Source organism: Mastomys coucha, unplaced genomic scaffold (assembly GCF_008632895.1).
Source record: "Mastomys coucha isolate ucsf_1 unplaced genomic scaffold, UCSF_Mcou_1 pScaffold16, whole genome shotgun sequence".
In the NCBI taxonomy this organism is placed as follows: domain Eukaryota; kingdom Metazoa; phylum Chordata; class Mammalia; order Rodentia; family Muridae; genus Mastomys; species Mastomys coucha.
The window spans coordinates 6,943,494-6,949,493 of NW_022196898.1; the positions used below are offsets into that span (position 1 = coordinate 6,943,494).

Below are 6,000 nucleotides of genomic sequence, written 5' to 3' on the forward strand. Positions count from 1 at the left end.
CTACAGCATATACCTTCTAGGAAGGGTGATACAGAGTATGTGTATTAATGCAGAAGCCTTTGAGTGTCTCTTGGGCAGTTTTGAGAATGATTATGTAATTTTGTATTATGGAACCCCTGCCAGGGAGCACCCAACATCTTTATCCCTTTTTAATGGCAGCCCCCTGATGTCTGAAGAGGTTTTAGGTAGCATTCTGACTTGCACCCCCTATAGTTCCATGTGATTGCATGGAGAGTAACTGGGAAAAGGCAGCTGGCCCATAACCACAAATTATGCATGGCACAATACCTCAGCATGCCCACAGTCAGGCAGAGCATGAAGGATTAAGGAGGTGCAGGGAAGCTGTTGTTTCTTTGACTGATCTGGGGAAATCCAGCTGAGGTGGCTGAATACTACCAGAAAAAACTGTCAGTGCCCCTATGCCTGCCCTCTCTGGCTTTTAATCTACGCCAACCAATACTTTCATTTTCCTGCCCATCTCTCTTAGACATCCAGAAACTCGGTCCTGACAGCTTGACATAAGAACTATTTCTACAAAACACATTTTTGATCCCATCTTGTCCTACAAAAAAGATTGATGCAGAAGTTACTCTGTCCTGACATAGAGGAAGACCCCTTCTCATTTGAAATGTCCCCAAACTGCTAGTTTGTTCCCTTATAACCTATAAAGGATTGTCATATCTATTTTAATGCCAACATAATGTCTATTTCCAGGAATCTCCCCATTAAAAGCTTGCTACACTGTACTTCTTTCCATAAACTTCCTAATGGATCTGAACACCCTATTGAAACTAAACTGAAGGTGGAGGAGGTACCCCTTTGCTATATACATTATGAACAAATGACTATTGTTAATTTTGTCTTGAACTGCTTTGCCTTTGACAATTTCAAGTCTGTGTCTGTCATTCTGTCTTGTTGGGTTGTGTTTCTGTGACCAAGTATCTAGTAATAAACAAAACCAAGAGCCATTGTTTTTGGTTCCATGGAATGGTACAATATTATGGAGGCAGGAACATGCGCAGGAAGAATCTACTCTGAGAATGGACAAGAAACAAGAAATGAGGAAGAGACCGGGTACCAGGTGTAACCCCTAAAGACACATTACTTCCTCCGGCTAAGCCTGCCCTGAATCTTCCAAAATAATACCAATGGGCTAAGCCTATGCCAGAGGAATCTGTGGAGTCTGTTCCATACCTAAATGATTACCCTTTCCATTTTAGCTTTGTGAAGATTTCTCCATGGAATGACCTTCCTGTGCATACTTGGATACATATGGGAAGACTCTTGTCTTTTCCTTTGAACATGACTGGTGGATATCAGTGCCACTATTGTTTAGGGTCATGATGGAGGTAGAAGCATCATGAGTCGGGGCCTGCATTCACTCACTCTGGTTGAGATACTGTGTGTTCGGAGGTTTTCTTTTTGCTCTTTGCTGCTATTTTCATGATAGATCTTTTGTAGATAAGAAGGGAACCCCCTTTCCCTTTGTGCTTACTCCAGGCCTGCTTTTCTGATCTTCCTGGCCCTATGAGCTCTGTTGTGTGCTTTGATTAAATCTCTTCTGCCTATGTTAGCTTGCGTTGGGTCATTTCACTTGCCGGAAACCTCTGCACAGGTACAAAGCTTTACTGACACGAAATGAAAAAGGACTTAATGTGTTCTTCCTTCGTCTCACTGCCTATGCTGTTTCCTCAAAGTGCTAACCACATTCCTTAAGGAATAGATAAGCATGTATTTATGTGATGGGACCGCAGGAGGGTGAGGGCAGAATATAGTCAAGGTGAGAAGAGGGCACAGAGGAGACATACAAGGGCTCCAGAGACATCCCTTAAGGGCTATCTGCTTCCAAGAAAGACAGCAGGAGGGAGCTGAAAGGAAGGAGGGCGTGCCCTCAAGACTGCATTAGGTGACCTTCCACATGTGATTTTTAGATTGGAAATAAGTCTATCTGAATGCTGTATTGATGTCTCTTTTCTAGGCCGGCCCAAATCCTAGTGAGAAAATTAACCACCGAGGATGAGTCTAAATCATTGCATTGTCAACTGCAGCCATTTTCAGAGGTTTATTTGGAATTCTGAAAATTCTCAGGTACGAATACTGGCTCCTTGAGTCACTGTCACACAGACACTCCTCTGGCCCCCCTGGGAATCAGAATTAATGCCATTCCTTTAGACTAAGAACCAGACACCTGAGGCTGAATTGGCCTTCAAATCACTGTATATCATTACCCTGGTGTCACTGCTGTAAAGCCAGGTAATGATTTTGAACTAAATCTTGTGTGTGACTGCTTTGCTCTCTGTAAGGTTTAGAATGCAGGGGGAAAGGAGCACAAAGATGAAGGACATCTCTTAAGTATTCCATGTCCGTAACCAGTTTAATTGCTTTTCCCCCTCTTTTTATGTATGTTTATGATGGCAGTTGGTTGGTAGCCACTCTCAGTTCTTTTGGAGTGGATCTTGAGTTGAGTTATCGGCTAAGCAGGGGGTTAGTTCTCTAAGAAAGCAATCACAGGGAGTGAGGTGAGGAGCAGAGGGAGAGAGGGAACTGGGTGGGAGAGGGGACAGGGAGGGGAAGGAGGGGACATGATCAGGTATTGGAAACAGGACTGAAGCCCAGAGGGTCAGCAGAAAGAATGGAAACAGGCAACCTCAGGAGGTAGGAGGTGGGGGAACTCTCTAGAATGTACGGGGCACTTGGGAGGTGAGACACTCTCAGAACTCAAAGGGAGAGACCTTGGATAAAGTGCTCTATAGTGGGGAGGGGGAACTTGTAGAGTCCATCTCCAATGGAGGGACAGGACATCAAGTGGATGGATGGGGTTGCCATCCCACAGTCAAAAGCTCTGACCCAGAATTGTTCTTTTCTGAAGGAACTACGGGGACAAAAATGGAGAAGAGCGTGAGAGAACAGAGGACTAGTGACAGGCCCAAACTGGGATCCAGCTCAAGGGGAGGCCCTGGGGCCTGACACTGTTACTGATGCTGTGGTGTGCTTGCAGACAGGAGCCTAGCATGGCTGCCCTCCAAGAGGCCCAACAAGCAGCTGAAAGAGTCAGATGCAGATATCAGCACCCAAACAATGGACAGAAGCTGGGGACTCTTGCGGTTGAATTGGAGAAAAGCTGGAAGAACCTGAGGAGGAGGAGGGCAACCCGATGGGAAGACCAGCAGTCAGAGATCTCTCAGACACTGAGCCACCAACCAGGCATCATACACCACCTGATATGAGGCCCCCAACACACATATACAGCAGAAGACTACCTGGTCTGGCCTCAGTGAGAGAAGATGCACCTAACCCTTGAAAGATTTTAGGCTTCAGGGAGTGGGGAGGTCTGATGAGGTGGGGTTGGGGGTGGGGACATCCTCTTGGATGGGGAATGGCTGGGGGGGATATGCTACTGAGGAGTCTTGCTTTGATTTGTTTAGCTTAGTTAGCTAATAAAACCTAAGCTGATTGGAGAGCAAAATCAGGAAAACCTTTAAAAAAGGAAGAAGACAATGATGGCAGACTGACACACAGACAACAGATGTCACAGTTTATATAAATAATAATGTTTATAATGTATATAATGTTAATAATAATAAGTGGAAAATGTAAATTATTATTGGTTTTGCCTCCTATGAATTTCTTCTGGGTCCTTTCATTTGAAAACATACTTTTTTGTTTCTTTTGGTTTATCTCCTATTTCTCATCTGTTCTAATCTGTTGAGTCTTAATTTACACTTGTTTCAGGTATACATGAATTTTCCTGCATGTGTGTAAGCACCCAGGGGTCCAGGAAGGAACATTGAATCCTGCAGAACTGAAGTTTCTGGTAGTTGTGAGCCACTATGTGGGTGCTAGGAATTGAACTCAGGTCCTCTGGAAAAGGAACAAGTACACTTAACTGTTGGACTATCTCTCCAGCCCTTTCTTTTGATGCCTTTTAATTTAAAACTCCAGGTCACCATGTTCCCTCCTCCCTTGTTCTTGCTGTGCTAATCCCTTACTCCCCAGCCCTCTAAAGAGCCAGAGTCCTTCAACTAGCTTAGGCTTAACAGTACTTGTGAAGACATCTCTTATACCCAGTTTTCTTCCCAGAACTCTATTGCACATCTATATTATTTTACCCTTGTCCCTGTCTTCCCATGCACACTTTCTTATATATAGTACAGTACCCATTTCCTCTGAACTTTCTTCCTACCTGAACTTTGCCCAGACTTACACATTCTGCCCTTATCTCTCGCTTAGTCTTGTCTCTGTCACTGACATCTTCCTGAGACCTACCCCCATGGTTCTCCAAACTAGATCTCTTATTACTGCACGACTTCCTTACTCCATGTTGCTCCCAGGAGTAACTGTTCACAAAGTGAGTGCACAGAAAGGAATTGCATAAATCATATATAAATTAGAACCTGTGCTCCACAAAATTCCATCAATCAACCCAGAAAAACAACGCATTACTTACAGTAACCGGACTGGATGCTGGTTTTCTACCTAATAAGTCAGAATGGGGAGAAGTCACTCAGCTACATGACAAACAACAACCTGGGCAGCCAGCAGCAACTCCTGTTATAAACAGCTTCAAGCAGCCATGACTAGACTCATAACTGACAGCTTCCTCTATTTCTTCTTCCTGTTCCCAACTTTGGACCAATCAGAAAAAGTCAAATATGCCTCCCAACTAACCTATAAAATACCCCATTTCTAGTTGGTCCAACTGCAGCCACTCCATGCCAGCAGCCTCACCAGGAGACACCTGAGCCTTTCATTTTTCTACTCTAAATATTTTCACTCTGTAATGCCTGCCTACGAGTCTCTGCCAAAATACAGACAATAGCAGCCAGTTCCCTGCTACAGCAATCTCTGAACAAACAGGCTTTGCTTGTTCATATTTGGTGGGTCTGTTTATTTCCATGGTGGCTATTTAAATTTAAATTAATGAAAACATTCTTCAGTTGTGCTATCCACATTTCAAATGCTCACTATAGCCCCATGTAGCTAATGGCTGCCATGTTGGACAACATAAATGTAGGATGTTTCTATCATCCCCAAGTTTCCATGTACTATTGCCATCACCTCTTCCTGAGTATCCAAGGGCCAGGTGGCCTCATCTAATCTGGAAAGAACCAACAATCTTGTTGGTTCTGGGCTTCCTTTAGTTCTGAGGCAGCTAGACCAGGCATAGCAGTGGGCAACCTGCCAATCCCTTAACTTTCTCTGGTCTATAGATATTCCTCCCATACCTCTTCCCCTCATGGCTGGCACTAGGGACAAAGTATGTCACCTTCTGGCTGCTTAGTAAACCTTCCAAAAAAAATTAAAAACCGGGTGATGGTGGCACACGCCTTTAATCCCAGCACTTGTGAGGCACAAGCAGGCAGATTTCTGAGTTCAAGGCCAGCCTGGTCTACAGAATGAGTTCCAGGACAGCCAGTGCTACACAGAGAAACCTTGTCTCAAGAAAAACAAAAAAACAAAAAAACAAAAAACAAACCAAAACACATGACTGAGTATGTCTGCACATATTCAGGTCTTTTCCATTTTGTGGTGGTTTGAATGAGAAATGTTTCAGGTATTCAATACTTAGTGGCTATTGCTGATGTAGGGACAATCTTTTCCTGATGCTAGTCACCAAAAATCCTTGGAGAGCTTCCAATGCTATAGATTCTTCCCTGGCAGTAGATCCTGTGAGCTGAGGGCATCTGTGTGTTGGCAGATGCAAAAAAAGGCATCCAGGATCTGGGTTTATAAAAGCACTATCCAGGTGTGGGCTGGATTCCATGAAGAAAGAAGTGACACATCTTTGGAGCCATCTCCATTCAGCTCTCTGGAATGTCACCAGCTTCCTGAGAAATTGGATATATGGAATTTGTTCACTCAGATTGCATATTGCATCTGAATTCTTCATCTGTAGATGGATTTCTTAAAGCTTGTGTGTCCCTGAGTATCTGGGGGCTTTTAGCTTATTGGTTCTTGTGGCTAAGAGTAAGGTTTTAAAATCACTCCTACTACAAATGG

At 43.9% G+C, this 6,000-nt stretch overlaps 1 long non-coding RNA gene across 1 annotated transcript in view; it reads left to right on the forward strand.

Moving 5' to 3' along the window:
- LOC116094023 overlaps window positions 1-3,046 on the forward strand; it is a 28,358-nt gene extending 25,312 nt beyond the window's left edge. The window contains exons 3-4 of the long non-coding RNA XR_004119936.1: window positions 1,979-2,088; window positions 2,999-3,046. This is a non-coding gene — a long non-coding RNA (uncharacterized LOC116094023). The remainder of the gene's footprint in view (window positions 1-1,978; window positions 2,089-2,998) is intronic.
- Window positions 3,047-6,000: the final 2,954 nt, after the last annotated feature.